The 16,517-nt window shown below is 53.6% G+C and overlaps 1 long non-coding RNA gene across 2 annotated transcripts in view; it reads right to left on the bottom strand.

The window, feature by feature from the left end:
- LOC144367094 (uncharacterized) overlaps window positions 1-16,517 on the bottom strand; it is a 41,742-nt gene that overhangs the window by 10,929 nt on the left and 14,296 nt on the right. The window contains exons 2-3 of one of the 2 annotated variants that reach the window (XR_013426317.1): window positions 3,125-3,279; window positions 1,703-1,819 (exon numbers count right to left, since the gene is read on the bottom strand). This is a non-coding gene — a long non-coding RNA (uncharacterized LOC144367094). Of the gene's footprint in view, window positions 1-1,702; window positions 1,820-3,124; window positions 10,739-16,517 lie in introns of those variants that run through there. The other variant, XR_013426316.1, reaches the window with a different exon arrangement.

The raw sequence follows: 16,517 nt of genomic DNA, 5'->3' as shown, positions 1-16,517 counted from the left end.
CCCTTGCCATAATTCAGCTTCTCCGCTGGTCAGATCAGCAGGACCTCCGCAGAGGTTACTGTGGATGGCAGTCTCTTCTTTCTTGTAAATGCCAATTTGCACACAAAAAGTGTGACAGAGTCTGCAAACTTGTTGTACAAAAAGATATTATCTCTGTGTTTATTGGTTAAAAAAAAAACTTGTGAAACCCGTTTCTGGTCTAGAAGATGGAACAGAGAGTACTTGCCATGTGACCCTCCAAGCCCTGCCCCCACTGGGCATAAAGTTCAAAGAACTTCCAAAATCTTTGTTCAGAGGAAGGATTCTTAGGGAGAGCCACTTCTGAACTCTGCAGTCAAGAAACCTGCTTCCTGGACACTCCTCAGGTGCCAGCCTCCTCTGTCCCACGTCAGGCTACCTTCTTGAAGTGTGTCACTAAGCTTAGCAGCCCTCGAGCCTGGCCGGAGTGTGCTGCATCTGAAACCTAGAGCAGGGTCCCTCCCTGCACGGAGCCTGCCTTCCCGATGCTCCCGCCAACAGACGTGGGCTGTGTGTTGACCAATGACTTTCTTTTATTCTGTCGCCAGGAAAGTTCATACCACTTTTCCACAGTACAGCATGGCTTTCAAGGTAATGGGAATCCACATTTCCAGGACGTGGTCATTCATATTTTGCTCAGAATAAGTGATTTTCTTATTTCTTTTAAAGTGAGCTGTTGTTTTATGTTAACGCTGGACAGAGGAGAAATTTAAATAACCCAAACAACTCTGGTCTAATTCCTCAGGGAATTGCCTCAACTTTTACCTTTTTGACATTTAACTTTGACAGATCTTGTAGCATCCTGATTTCAAGGAGCGATTCTGCTATCAGTAGGTATGTTCCTAAGACAACCTATAAAATCCTTTTAGCCTAATATAGAAGAATAATACTACCCTAGGATTGTAGAACAATCTTCTTATTGTAATATGTCTAATTAGCAACTTTCTGAAATAGCAAAAAGAGGCTTTCTCCTTTCTGATGGAACCCCAGCTTCAGATCGGGGACCTCCTCCCCCTTCCACTGCCCTCCCCCATGTTCCCTGCTCTGCATCCAGTGATGCCGGGACCTTCCTCCTGAATCTCAGCGAACGTGCCATTTCTCAAGTCTGACACCTTGGACCTCCAGCCGGCACCTGTCCCTCTAGCCACACCCGCTCACGCCCAAGTCAGGGAGGCTCCCCAGTTCCACCCTGGCTGCTGTTTTAGTTCAGAATCTCATCTCTCTGGATTACTTACTGCAAAGCATCTCTGGGTGTCAGAGAAAAGGAAGCCCCTCACGTGGACACAAGCTGAAGTCGTCAGGAGAGAGTTACCCTGTGAGAACCCTGAGCCCACCTGGAACCCCAGAGCGGCTGAGCTTTCCAAGTCAGGACCCTGGAGAGCGACCAGGGGGCCAGACCTAGAGGTGCCTGCAATGCCAGGCCGGGCCCTGCAGGGCCGAACGCTGGAGAGAGCACTGGTGGGCTGCTCCGTCCCACGCCAGGGCTGCTGCCCCCTGGACCCCCGGCCTTCAGAGCTCCTCACTGTCCAGCTCTCACTGTCCAGTCTCCCCCCGTGAGGCCTCGGGGAAGCCTTCCCTCGTCACCCTCCCATTCCCTCACTTGCTCCTTCATCACAACCAGGACCCACCCCCCCACCGCCCCCCCACCCCCCACCCCCCGTCCTCGGATCACTCCCTTCTTCACCTGCTGTCGTCTGCCCCTCCTCCGCAGAAAGCAAGCGCCGTGAAGCAGAGACCAGGTCCCTGGGCTTTACCGCGGTGCCGTCAGTGTTTAAACCGTGTCCGACACCCAGAGTGTACTCTATAAATAGTTGACAATTAAGTAAATGAAATAAGACAAGCAATGAGAGCAGGAAATTAGACTGGAACATCAGGAGGCTACTGGAGACCCTGAGCCCAACAGCTCGGGCCAATACCAGCCGCGGCGGGGTTGCACAAAAGTGCTGGATTCAGGCTCCACGGGGGATACACCCCCCACTCACCAGGTGGCACCGCGGGGGTACATCTAAAGTTCAGAATAGTCAATACACTTCTGAGCTAATATGAACCAGGCCAGGGCAACCTCTTACGTGAACCTCAACACAGCTGCTCACCTCATTCATTCTCGCCAGGCACGGCGACGCCTGACATCAGGTAGAGGACTGACCCAGCTGACCGCCCCACAGAAGCCAGCAGCCAGCACCACTGCTCTGAGGCCCTCGGCTGCAGGAGGCCAGGGAATGCTCCAGGGTGGCCCCTGGCTGGGCGTTGGGGACCTGCCATCTCGGCACAGGGGCAGGGACACACCAGGTGGCAGGGCACACTGTTACTGGGGTCAGATCTGGGGAGCAGGTTTAGTTTGGCCCGTGCTATGGTTTTAAATTAGTCACCAGTGGTTTTTGTTTACTTGTTTGTTTAAATCAGGAGATTTCACATAAAATAAAGGTGTCTAGCATCTCTGGAAAATTCAGAAGTTCTGGAAACATTGGGCTTAGAATTCCCACAAGACAGCAATCACCTGACAGAGAGTAGCAACTGCCCCCTTCAACTGGGACTCTCCATCTTGAGGCTGCCCCAGTCCCTGACCCTCCACCAGGCAGTGCTCAGCCTGTTTCTCTTAGTCACGGCCCCAACCTGTGTCTGCACTGAGAACTCCTCCCATGAAAGCTAATGACAAGACGGTGCTCAGACTGGGAATATGCAAAGTATCTATGAAGCATCACAGCATCCATTTTCCCCCAAGAGCATGGATCTATGGTATATTGCAACAGGCAGGAAACTTGTGGTGGATAATATGGTGAAGATCTGTATGAGAACAGGACACTCTTCTGGAGGAAGTGTGCATCTCTATCTGTGCAGGCATACATGTATGCATATAGTAGGTGCTCAGTGAATATTTAGTGGATAATAATGAGAAGCACCGGAGCTTCGCTGAAATCACAAACACTGGGACTCGGACTTGCTACTGGGCACCTCACAGCTTCTGGGCCCAGCACACTTTTCGGTTTTTCCTCATATTTTCTCCAGTTTTAGCCCAATGTGGACAGCAAAACTGACCACGGCCACTAGTAATCATAAGAGCTGGCTCGTGGATCATCAGCGGGTCAGTTTGCGCTCACGACCTCACCTGGGGAAGGCGGGGCTTCTTGGTCGGCGGTGGGGGCCCCTGGCTCTCCGCCAGCCAGCTGTGACTCTGAGCACGTCACCTGGCTCGTCCACAGCAGGCTCCTCTGTCACATCACACCATCCCCGGGACTCCTTTCTGCCCTCTGGTTTCTCTTTCTGTGAAAACCAAAGACACAAGAAAAGTGACTGGAAACTCAGAACCTACAGAGCTTGGCAAAGAAAGGTCAAGAGCAGATTTCCCCCGATAGTTAAGGCCAGAGTCTCGAATGCCTGGGCAGCATTCCACGGCGGGCCAGTGGTGGGACGAGAACCTGTTACAGAAGGTGGAGTAAAGCTCAGAGAGGAACAGAGGGTGGAGACCGGGAGCAGCCTGGAGACAGGGAGCAGCGAGGGAGGCGGCAAGTGTTGCTAATTAGATCATTAGAAACTGAGCAAGTGCCTGCAACCTACTGAAGCAGCAAGAAAACAGCCAGGGATGCTGGACCGTAACAAGGATGTATGCTAACGGACAGAAGCAGGTCCCCAAGGAACTCAGGACAGTGACCCCCAACAGGCTCACTGATGGCCAGTGGAAAAGAGCATCGTACGGAGCCCAGTCTCACTTACCTACAGAGATTGAAAATACACTAAAAAGCACATAGGAAGTGCCCAGAAAATATTTGTTGAATTATATATTCATAAAAGCTCAGGAGTGCTTCACTACTTGAAAACCTGAACTTGAAGAAAATGAAAAGTATGAGGAATACCACAATAATTATTCTTCATAAAGGGATTCACTGTGAGCATATCTCAGGCAATACCCTTGTGCATGCATTTAAAGTGTAAACTCAAAATACTTCCATTAGCAAAGACTCTCCCAGCATCTGTAAAGAAGATGGAGTTCAGAATCCCTGCTGTAGATTCGGACTTGCCTCCACTTGACCTGACAGCACCGGGCACAGATGCACAGATAAACGACCCCCAGTGAATGGCGCGCAGGTCTTGGTTGTCATCTGCTGCTTCCCGATTTAATGACTTGAGCAACGGCCACTTCCCTCTCACAGATCCACAGGTGGGAGAGGCTCCGGGAAGTTCTGCTGCGGGTCTTGCTTGGCTGCCTCATGTGCTCGCCGTGAGGCAGGAACCTGGCGAGGGGTCCTCTGGTGTGCTGCAGCCCCGTGGCCTGTCTCCTGCTCCACGTCCATTGGGCCCAGGGGCTTTCCAGAGGAAAGTGGCTGAGGTTCCCGGCAGTACAGAGTCAGGAGCTCCCAGGGCTCCTAAGGCTCTGCCCAGGGCTGGCGCGGTCTCTCCTGCCCCGTCCCACTGTTTAGACCAGCCAGGCTCAGTGAGCGAGGTAGCCAGAGAAGGCCGTCAACCCCGGAGGGACGGAGACTTGACACCACAGCGGGCTCTCCCCGAAGGCCTCAGTTTCCCAGAGAACAGGAAGCAGGCTTACAGCCAGGCACCTACAAACAGGCCACTCCTAGCACAGAGAAAGCAGGGCCCAGACAGGCCCAGGTCCCAGAGCGTGCGCCCCAGCTCCCAAGAGACCCTCTCCTAAGAAACAAAGGTGAGCCTCAGCCAGAGATCTCCCCCAGCCTTGGGGCAGAGAAACCCGCTGTGTCAGGCCGGGTTCAGAGCCAGCCAGCACGGTGCCTCCTCTGCACAGGGGCGTGGTGGGAGCTCTCCCGCCTTCTTTCACCACAAGTGCAGGACAGGGAGGGGCAGGTCACCTGTCCTTTGCCCTCATACCTGAGGTGGTGCCTGTGAGGGATTGCGTCCACCCCCTCCACACCAACGGGGCCTGGTTTAGTGGACAAACATCCTGGAATCCCAGCTAAGTGCAGGGGGACTTCAGGACCGAGCTTATTTTCATGTGGGAAGGACGTGACTATCGAGGCCAGAGGGCAGCAGCCAGGCTCCAGAGACGGCTCCCTGGAACCCACCCAACTGCACACTTCTGCGTGGTCCCCCTTCCCCGAGCGCAGCTGCAGGACTTGCTTTAACCAACAGGCCAGGCAGAGCTGACCCTGTACCAGCAGAGGACCGAGCAGAGGACTGGAAGCTGCTGAGCTCCATGTGAGAAGCCCAGCGGCCTTTCTGGAAAGACAGCATAGAGAGACGCCACGGAACGGCCACATGGCTCTCTTGAGCCCACAGGAAGAGGAAAGGCCCAGCTGTCACCCAGACGACCCCAGAGAGGCAGCCCAGGACCTAGAGGAGCAGGAAAGGCAGAGCTGTTTCAGGTACCACATTTTAGGAGAGTTTACCCAAGCAGAAGCAGCCCCTGAGCACCGACAAAGCACCGTATGTAAGACGGTGTTCACATCCACACACTGTGCTCCATCCAGGAAACACCGGTCACGCCTTTACGTCGGCCGTGTGTCCTCTCCCCTGGGAAAGCGCTGTGCATCCTGCCCCAGAGAACCAGGCTTACACTCGGAGTTAAGAACAGTCTCCAGCTGAAAGCTGGATCTCCGCGCCAAGCGCACCAGCCCTTAGGGGAGGTGGTCTTGAGGCAGCAGTAGCAGAAGCCTCTGCAGGGCCTCAGGGGAGAGGTGACAGGGACAGAGTGGTGTTTGGCTCATTTTGGCAGCAGAGCGCAGATGGCTGGCAGCAGTGTGATCTAAGTAGACCCTCGTCCAAACCTGGGCTGCTAGGAAAGGAGAGAATCATGGAGCCTGATTAACGACAGAAAGTTAAAGATTGCTGAGGCCTGGAGAAAAGTGATGGCGTTAGCACAGAAATGCAAGAGTGTGAGAGCTTGGGAGGAGGAGCTGGGCAGGGAGGTCCACCCAGATGTGGACTTGCACATCGGGATGCCTCTGAGAACAGCAGCTTCTAGTCCTCTGCTCGTGGCTGGGCTGCTGGCCCTCACCAGCACCTGTCTTTCTGTTGTCTTGGAACACGCTGATCGCACCCCAGCCCCTGGCTCCCAGTGCAGCCACTTAGCGCCAGTCACCCCAGCCCTGTCCCTAAGGCAAGTTCCGCCAGTTCCCCCGGTCTGTCTCCTGCGCTGTCTGTTTGGGTGCAGAGAATACAGTGGAGGACTTCAGGGGACACTGGATGGAAGGGGCCTGGGCCCTGTGTTAGCCGGGGTTCTCCAGAGAAGTAGAACAGACAGGGCACATACACAGACATGGGGATAGACCCGTGAGTGTCACACAGGCACACAGAGCTGCCGTAATTTATTGGCTCACCCAGCTGTGGGGGCTGAGAAGCCCCAGGATCTGCCGTCTGCAGCTGGTGCCCCGGGAGGGGTGGTGCGGCAGACGGAGACCTGCACAGGTGTCCAGGGCGGAGCAGTGCAGTCCACTCAGCTCCAGGAGCAAGCGCCTCTCCCTTGCCCTGCCTCTGGACCTGCTCTAGCCCTCAGCCTGGATGAGACCCACCCACTGGGGAGGGGATCTTCTCCCTAGCCCGCCATTCAAATGCAATCTCTTCAGAAAGCCCCTCCCTGGGAAACACCCAGAAGATATCCGGGCATCCTGTGATCAGGTCAAGTGCACACACAAATCCACTGAAATCTTCATGGACACGTGGAATGAGGGCAAGCTGGTCCTCTGGAGTAGGAGACAGCACGGGAACAGACACGCGGTCCCAACTGAGCCACCTCGGGTGAGCCAGCCCCAGCCAGCAGTGCAGCTGATCACAGATGTACGAGCCACCAAAAATACACAAACGGTCTACCACGTGGGAGAGATGCATCTTTACTGTGTGAAGGCTGAGACGACTTGGTGCGTTGTTACACAGTGCTGCAGTCTCAACTGGCATCATTTAGCTCCAAAGCCGGTACTCCCAAAGGGCAGAGCCTGCGACAGCCAAGATCGCCCAAATGTGAGCTGACTGTACAGGAAATCATCCCCGAATTCCCTACACACACGATCCCACCAGTAGCACCAGACTCTAGAAAAACCCTCGGGAAATATCTGCATTGGCAAGCTTTGGCCATCCCCAAACCAAGTGCTTACAACAACAGCAAACATTATTGCAGCTCACAAACTGGAGAATCTGAAGCCTGGTCTGGTCTCAGAAGGGCAATTCTGCCCACCTGGGCCAGACTCTGCCGATACCATCTGGGCTCACTCAAACATCTGGGCCCTGGCAGTGTTGGCTACAAGCGGGCTAGCAAGGTAGCTGGGCTTGACCAGGTGATGGGGTTGGCAGAGGTCACAGGGGCAGCAAGAGGACAGTCTCTAAAGCAAAGCACTTTTTAAGCCAAGTCACAGGGTTACCAAAAGGAAGTGTGGAAGGCGTTGCCACCTGCGTGGTCTCCAAGGCAGACCCAATGGGGTCATTCCTACGACCGGTCTACACCAGCAGGCCAGGGTCAGCTGCGGAACCAGAGCACAAACCAGGATGTCTCTAAGTCCCCTCCTCTGACCTGCAGACCCCCAGCCATCCAAGGGTGACAGATCACAGGACAGCAGCCCCCGCTGGCTCTGGGAGTGTGCTGGGAAGCTGGCTTGGAGAGAGGTGACCGACTCAGTGTTGCCACGTCTGGTTTGGCAGAGCCCAGAGGAGAAAGCAGCTTCGGCAGGATGTGAGGCATCCTCCCCGTGAATCATGGGGAGGATGTGTTCCAGGCCTCCCTCGGCCTCCTCCACGTGGCAAGGAGGAGGTGACGGTCCCCCGTGAGTGTGTCCCCTTTCCTAAAAGGAGAAGGATAAAAGAAAGGAAAAAGAAAGCTACCCCAGGGCAGCGGCACAAGTCCAGCCCATCTGCACTCCTCCAGGTCTCCCTTGGCCTTGATTTCTACATCCAAGAGCTTCTCTTGGCGGCTTGCTGTTGTTTCTATAAAAATACCTTTCGCTTGGCAACATCTTAGACAAGAAAGGAAAATATCCAACTAGAAAAAGCCCAGCTTGTCTGTCATTCAGTGACTTAAGGCCAGAGCAAAGACGAGTTGTTATGGCTTAAATCATCTGCCTCCAAATTCACATTGAAGTTCTGACCCCAAGTACCCCAGAACCTGGCCTGACTCGGAGAGAGGGTCATTGCAGATGTCATGAGCTGAGGGCGGGTGGCACTGGTCGTGCACACAAAGAGATCGCCACCAGATGATGAAGTCAGACTCCAGGGCCACCCAGCCGAGCCAAGGACGGCGAGGATCTCCAGCAAACCAGCAGAAGCCAGAGAGGGGCGCAGAGCAGCTGCCGGTCCTCGTCCTCCAGCACCAAGCTCCAGGACTGTGAGGCCGGGAATGTCCGTTGCCCAAGACACCTATCCGTGGTCTTTGTCCTGTGGCCTCAGCAAACTAGTGCAGAACAAGCACCCACACCACCCACGGCTTCACATTCACCTTTTTTCGCTTCCTACCCCAGACCCAGGTGAGCATGCAGACACAGGCTCTGCCCGGCTCAGCCAGCATGGCCCTGAGCAGACCCCAACCCAGGGCCCCGGCTGCCCTGCACTTTCCTCTGCACAGAGCTGTTGTGGAAGTTTGCAGACAAAGACCGGAGCTGCCATTTTAAAGGTAGCTGCACCCACGGCGCAATAGATGATCTGCTCAAAGAATTGGTTCTTAATTGATTCCTTAGAAACTCTGAGTGCTCCTATTTAAAAGAGCTCTGTGGGAGACCCTTGGTATAGCCCAGGGCCTTTCAGGGTGCAGATGATCGCCTGCCTCCCTCCAAATTCATTTGCTTTGCAAGCGTAACTTCTCTTCCTAGGAGAGATTTCCCTGAATGTGGGTCTGCCCGGGATCCTACGCCCTGCCCTGGCTGTGGGGCCCAGTCATGCTCCCCAGTGCCACTGCATCCTGGTTCATGGTGACAATACAGGACACCCACAGGGACACTGCCGGTGGGACGCACATGGTGTCTGGAATGATCTCCACCCACCCAGTCATGGTGAACAACCTCAATTTAAAATCAATGCTTCGGGGAAAAAAAAGTGAGGGGGACAGCATTTTGCCAAATGCCAACCTTTGACTAGTGATGACTCCTCTTAGTGAGCTCTGTGTTAATCACCACTCTGGGTACCTAGGTGTTTGTAACCGAGCAGGTGCTTTGCTGGGTCTGCTTTAGACTGCCTGCACAGAAAGAGACTCCTCTGTGGGTGCACACGGGCCACTAGAAGGGACAGCCGTGGCTGGAGTGACCAGAATCACATCACTTCAACAACAGCCTCTATTGGGGGAAGAAGGTTGCTGGAGTCTTGCGTGAGCTTCAAGGTTCTCTCCAGCAATTGCTTTCATTGATGATTAATTAGTTTATTGCATAAGTGCTGATGGAGCCCGACCACGCGTCAGTCGCTGTCCTCAGCCTGGATGCGGAGGTGAAGAGGCCTCAGCTCTGCCCTCCCATGCTGGCCGTCTAGTGGGACGGTCAACTGCAGACCCACACGCCAGGTGGCCAGTGCTGTCCCAGGTGGAGAAAGGCAGCTTGGGAGCACGAAGAAGCACCTGGCTCTGCTGGAAATGCCAGGCACTGCTCCCAGAGTTGGTGGCTTTCTCAGGAAGACTCGGGACGTGTCAGGGTTTGCCCAAGGCCTGATGTCAGGCAGGGTGTCTCACGAAGACGGAGCAGCGTGAAGGATCAGCCATGAGGTCCAGAGTCTGCAGACTGCTGGGCGCAGGCACGATGGGGAGCAGGAGGACATCGCTCTAGGACAGTCGCATCATTGGCTACTGAAGGGCTGCACCCTGGATGGCCTGGAGGACACCTGAAGTGTGAAAGGGCTGGAGGCAAGGGCTCAGCCGGGTCACACACACCACGGGGGACGTGCAAAACTGGGGCCTCCGCGGCAGACGGGAGAGAAGGGCAAAGACTGGGCGATAGTAAGGAGGTGGAATTCCAGAGCCCGGGACTTTGAGGGACAGAGGAAGGGACTGGGAAGGCTGCACACCTCCAGCTGGGGTTCACAGGAATCCTTTCTAAAACGTTGGTGCAGGCGGAGGGTGACTAGTGCTGTCCACTCCCAGGAGCAGCAGAAACGCAGGACAGCTTCCGGGAGACCTCCACTCACTCCTTCCAACAGGTTCTCCTTCCGACCTCCCAGCTCAGCCACAGATCACAGGAGATCAGTGCCACTCACACCAGCAGGAAGCCCGGCCCTGACCCTCCAAGGCTGCCAGGTCCTGCTGTCCACGGCAGAGCACCCGGCAGAAAAGAAGAGCTATGAAAACACACTGGAGGGCTCCTAAAATCGCGAGCGGGGCTGGAAGGCCAGGCTGGCAGTGGCCTGACCAGGGTGGATCACACTCGTGTCTCCCCGTTTGCTGTATGGCTGCCTTCACCAGGAGGCGGTGGACACCGCGTCAGTCTTCCCTGGAGCCTATCGGGTGGCAGAACCCTGTTCTGTAGAGGTGGCCGCGCTGGAAGGAGGGGGAGCACCAGTGGCTGGCTTCCTCTTGGACAGGTGAGACCCACAGTGCAGAAACGCCCATGCAGGGCCATTTCAGGACCACTGCTAGAGCACTGCTTCAGAGGCCCCACTAGGACACACCTGGAACCCGGTGACCCGTGCCTCCTGGGCTGTGTGACACTGTGAGTGTCCACCGTGCACTTTCCAACTTTGTCCTGCAGTTCCTCCGCTCAGACAGGAATCTCCCTGTGGTGGGTGAGCTCCCCGTGGTGGGTGAGGGCTGGTGGGTGAGCTCCCGTGGTGGGTGAGGGCTGGTGGGTGAGCTCCCGTGGTGGGTGAGGGCTGGTGGGTGAGGGCTGGAGGGTGAGGGATGGTGGGTGAGGGCTGGAGGGTGAGGGATGGTGGGTGAGGGCTGGAGGGTGAGGGATGGTGGGTGAGGGCTGGAGGGTGAGGGATGGTGGGTGAGGGCTGGTGGGTGAGGGCTGGTGGGTGAGGGCTGGAGGGTGAGGGATGGTGGGTGAGGGCTGGAGGGTGAGGGATGGTGGGTGAGGGCTGGAGGGTGAGGGATGGTGGGTGAGGGCTGGAGGGTGAGGGATGGTGGGTGAGGGCTGGTGGGTGAGGGCTGGTGGGTGAGGGCTGGAGGGTGAGGGCTGGTGGGTGAGGGATGGAGGGTGAGGGCCGTTCTCACCTCAACAGACGGCCCTGGCCAGCTCCATGACCACCAGGGAGCGTGGCTTGCTCTGTGAGCACTTCCTGGCTGCTGCACCTCCCGACCTGCGGGCATTCAGCAGAAGTACTGGACACACCTGTGCCCAGGCTGCCCCGCCCACAGGCCCGTGTGACTGCAGAGACCACCTACCATGCGTGCAGAGGCCGTCACGGTTTGCCCTGCAGAGAGGCCCTCTGGTCACTCAGGGAGGCGAGGGCCACCCTAGGCAGGTGCAGCAGCACACCCGGCTCTGCTCCTTGGAATGGGCTCCTGCGGACTCTGTGGCCATGCAAAGAAACCAGGGGAATGGCTGAGCCAAGGAGGTGAGAGGAAAAGCCGGCAGCCCGTTGGCGGACTCTGAAGGAGGCCTGGGCTGGGAGAGTCTGGACTCCTGAGGAGTCCACTCCAGCTCTTTCTCCAGAGGGAGGTGGTCAGATGCACGTCCAGGCGGCCGGCCTCCACAGCTCCGGGAGCTGCCCGCTCTTCCTCATGTCCACAGTCGGCTGTGCTGGGAAATCTGAACGGCTGTACAGAGAGAAAGTCCCTCGTCCTGGTCCCAAGGGGCAGAGGCCAGGCCCTGGCTCATTCTCAGTCTTGAGTTGGAGGTCCAGGTGTGCGGAGGCCCAGGGCCCTGGGCTGCTTCCCTGGAAACCGGGACAGAAATAGTTTCAAGGAAACCAGGCAGATCCACCATGACCGGGAGCAGCTGGATTCTGGAGACCCACAGTGAGGGGGGCCCGGGCTCCCGGCTCCCCCGGCACATGCTGGCAGAGTCCAGAGGCAGGGGCGGCTGGTCTGCGGCAGGTGGGGCTGACCACTGGGTGTTAGGCGTGTCGGGGCTCCCGGATGCCCCTGTGTACCCAGGTTCCAGTTCCCCATTGACATCACACTTTTGGATGGGAGACTCGTCAACAGTGAGGTCTTTAAGCAATTCACCTGTTTTACGTCTATCTCCACGTCCACTCTACCAGATGGGGTAAAAATGACCCGGCCTTAATCAACCCAAAGCACAAGAAGTTTCAGACACTCCGACCGTGGAAGAAGAGGCAGCGGAGGGCTGGGTCCCCGCAAGAGGAAACCGCAAAGGGGGCCCTACAGTGGGTCCCGATTCACACCTGGAAAGTTTCTGGACATAAAAGAGGGGCAGAGGGGCCCAGCAAAGGGCTTCCCTGAGCCGAGGAGGTGGACTGGGCATCAGGGGCCGAGGAGCTAGATCCAATGAACAGAGAGCGCGAAGCCGTGGTTCAGACCTGAACACTCCCAAAGGTGTGCGCATCCGGCCGTGGTCCCAGCCCCGGCTCTGTCCCAAGCAGTGGACCTTTAAGGGATGGGCTAGCGAAGGAGGTCAGGCCCCTGGAGGGGTGCCCTTGAGGGGACACTGGAACCCGGCCGCTCCTTCCTCTCTGCCTCCCAACACCACGAGGTGGGCAGCTCTGCCCACAGCGGCTCCTGCCGTGGTGCTCCGCCTCCCCACAGGCCCAACGCCATGGCCGACTGGCCAGGGACTGAAGCCCTCCATAGCCTCTACTCATGGGACGACAGACCAGGCGATGACCCAGCTCAGGGTCGAGTACAGCCGTCCACGGGTGTCCACAGGAGTGGGCTCCAGGACACCCACAGAGGCGGATGCCGAAGTCCCTCGATGAAAGGGCACAGGATTCGCACATCACTTGCCCCCCTCCTCCCCACGCCCTGCGTCACCTGCAGGTGACCGTGTAAAAGTGTATGGACAGATGCTCTGCTGTGTCATCCAGGGATGATGGAGACAGCAGCAAGGCCTGCGTGGGTGTTAGACACAACCGCTCCTCAGACACTCTCAGGGTCGATGACCCCACGGAGGTGGGACGCCAGGGCACAGAGGGCCACCTGCAGGGCGCATCCCTGTTGGTGAGGACACTACCTGAGTAGGAGAAGGACCATGGAGAAGAACACGGGAAACAGTTCCTGACGTTCACGCGGGACCGGGCACAGTTCACGTTCCCGACGATCAGAGTGCAGACGTCGCGACAGCAGGGGTCAGGAGGAGCGTTCAAGAGAACACCGCCAAACCGGCCCTGAAAGGGGCCTGGCCTCCCAGACAACGCCAGAAGCAAGTCTCAAAAGGATCGTGCGACTGGATCCTTACTGGGTCCCAAAACAAGCACAGAAGCATTTAAAGGAGTAAAAAAAAAAACAATCCAACACCCAAAACATAAGATGTAGAGTGTTTGGCATCCAGAGAAAAACGGAGGCAGGAAGATATGATACATGAGGAGGAAAACCAGTCCAAGAGAACAACCAGAAATGGCACAGACCATCACACGATTGAAGAAGGACATTAGAACAACGTCATACACATATCCATAGGCTCAGGGTGATGACAAACCGTGAATGTGATCAAGACAGACAGGAGAGGTGTCTTAACATCCAAACCGAACTTTTATAGATGGAAAACACATCCAAGATTAAAACCCACAGAAAGTATTAAGAGGTCAGACCTATATAGAAAGACCCCTGATCACCAATAAAAATCCTCAAAGGTTGAAATCGAGGGGAAGCATTCAAAGAGTGACCAGATCATGGACGAGCTCCAAGCCAGCTAGCAACGTGTCACGGGTGGCCCTGGAAGAGAGGGGGAGAAACAGGAAGAGGAAACAGGAGAAAAATGTCAAGAAATAATGAAAAATTCCCCCAAATTTGAAGAAAACTATAAACCAGACTCAAGAAGTTCAAAAGGAGAAACCAGACACAGACCTATGAAGGCACATCGGAATCATACTGCTTAAAACTGAAGACGCGGAAAAATGGTCTTAAAGCCACGTTTATAAAAAGGTACGTCACGTCTGCCCTATATAGGATAGATCCGAGAGCCACCGACTTCTCCCTGGAAACCCAGCAAGTCAGAAGAAACGGGTGACATCCCAAAGGGGCCAGAAGAAAACACCTTCCACCTCCAACTCCCTCACATGTATGCATTAAATAACTCACCTACCCACAGACTCTGAGACCCACACAGAGGACTGCGGAGTGGAGGACGATGGAAACTGCTCGGAGGAAAATGCAGAGCAGCCAGCACTTGAGTTAGACAAACAGGAAGTTCTCAAATCCGTTACCAGCTTCTGTCTTAAGAGAGGAGACAGGGACAGCTGGAACCTCGGTGTCGTTTTAATCTGCATTTCTCTAATTACTTGTGATGTTAAGCATTTTCTCATACATTTGTGGACCATTCATATTTCTTTTTTTGTGACATATCTGTTCAGTTCCTTTGCCCACTTAGTGATTCGGTTATTTGCTTTCATGGTGTTGAGGGTTTTTTGATTTTTTGTATACCCTGGAGATCAATGCTGTATCTCAGGTGCAGGTGGCAAAGATTTTCCTCCTTTCTGTAGGTTCTTTCTTTACATTCTTGGTTGTTTCCTTTGCTGTGAAAAAGCTTTTTACTTTGCTATCAACCCATTGATTGATCCTTGATTTTACTTCTTGTGCTTTAGGAGTCTTGTTGAGGAATTTGGTTCCTAAGCCGACACAATGGAGATCTGGGCCTATGTTTTCTTCAAGTAGGGATAGCAGGGTCTCTGTCCTAGCTCCTGGGTCCTTGATCCACTTTGAGTTGAGTTTCCTGCAGGGTGAGAGACCGACATTTATTTCATCTTGATGCATGTGGATTTCCAGTCTTCCCAGCACCATTTCTTGAAGAGGCTGTCTTTGCTCCGATGCATGTTTATGGTGCCTTTGTCTAGTAGGAGATGGCTGTGTCCATGTGGGTGTGTCCCTGTGTCCTCTGTTCTGTACACCGTGGGTCTGCGTGTCTGTTTGGGTGCCAATACCTTGCCGATTCTGTGACTGTTGCTCTGTAGCATAGTTTAAGGTCTGGTATTGTGATGCCTCCTGCTTCACTCTTCTTGCTAAGGATTGCTTTGGCTATTCTGGATCTCTTATTTTTCCAAATGAATTTCATGGCTGATTTTCCTATGAAGAGTATCACCAGGACTTTAATAGAAATTACATTAAATCTGTGTAGGGTTTTGGTAATACGACCATTTTGACAATATTGATTTTGCCTAGTCAAGCACATGGAGATCTTGCCCTCTTCGAAGGTCTTCTTCAATTTCTTCCTTTAGTGTTCTGTAGTTTTCACTGTAGAGGTCTTTCACCTCTTTTGTTAGATTGATTCCCAGATATTTTTTAGGCTATGGTGAATGGGGTAGTTTTGCTAATTTCTCTTTCGTTTGATTCATCACTGATGTATAGGAACACAATTGATTTATGAGTGATCATTTATATCCTGCTACTTTGCTGAATTCATCTATGAGTTCTAGGAGTTTTCTGATGGAGTTTGTTGGGATCTTCTAAATATAGAATCATGTCTTCAGCAAACATGGATAGTTTAAGGAGTTATTTTCTATTCTTATCCCTTTACTTTCTCCCTGAGATTCCATCTCACTACATTCAAAATGGCAATTATCAAGAATACAGGCAAAATATCCCACTCCTTGGTCTATACCCAAAAGATTTAAAATCAGCATACTACAGTGACACAGCCAGATCAATGTTTATAGCAGTTCAATTCACAATATCTGAGCTATGGAACCAAACTAGATGCTCCTCAACAGATGAATGGATAAAGAAAATGCGGTACATATACACAATGGAATATTACTCAGCCATAAAGAAGTATGAAATAATGGCATTTGCCAGTAAATGAATGGAATTGGAGACTATCATGCTGAGTGAAATAAGCCAATCCCCCAAAATCAAAAGGCTGAATGTTCTGATATGTGGATACAAACACACAATAAGGAGGGGAGAGGGAAGAATAGAAGTTTATTGGGTTATATAAAGGGGAAAAAAGGCAAAGGAGGGGGTATGGGACTAGGAAAGACAGTACATCGAATTGAACATAACTCTCCCATGTTCATATATGGATACACCACCAGCGTAACTCCAGGTCATACTTCACATATGTATAATATGTCAAAATACATACTACTGTCATGTAATCTAAAACAACAAATAAAAAAGAAACATGCAATTTATGCCTTTTTCTATTTAGCATTTAAACAAAAAATAATTAAGGAACGTACTACCAGTTGTTAAATGACTGATTTAATCTGGCGTCCATTTCCCAAGAGGCAAAAAACTGTACTGAAAACTAATAAAGGAAAAAGTGAACAATGGAAAAAGGAAGGAAGTAAAAAGAGACAGATCAACCTTGGTGTAAGAAGAAGGAATTGACGACGTCAGGAGTCGGCATCAACTGAACAGGAGCGACACTGGTCATGAGAAGGGTGTCAGACCCGGATCCGACTCTTGGAGAACATCAATACAACTCATGAGCTTCCACCCGACTGATATAAATGACAAAGGAGGAGAAAGCGTACCAATGAGCAGCTCAGGAATGAGAGGGTGGATTCATGAC

The sequence above is a fragment of the Ictidomys tridecemlineatus genome, chromosome 10 (assembly GCF_052094955.1).
Source record: "Ictidomys tridecemlineatus isolate mIctTri1 chromosome 10, mIctTri1.hap1, whole genome shotgun sequence".
NCBI classification, from domain to species: domain Eukaryota; kingdom Metazoa; phylum Chordata; class Mammalia; order Rodentia; family Sciuridae; genus Ictidomys; species Ictidomys tridecemlineatus.
This window is presented reverse-complemented; position numbering and strand designations above follow the sequence as displayed.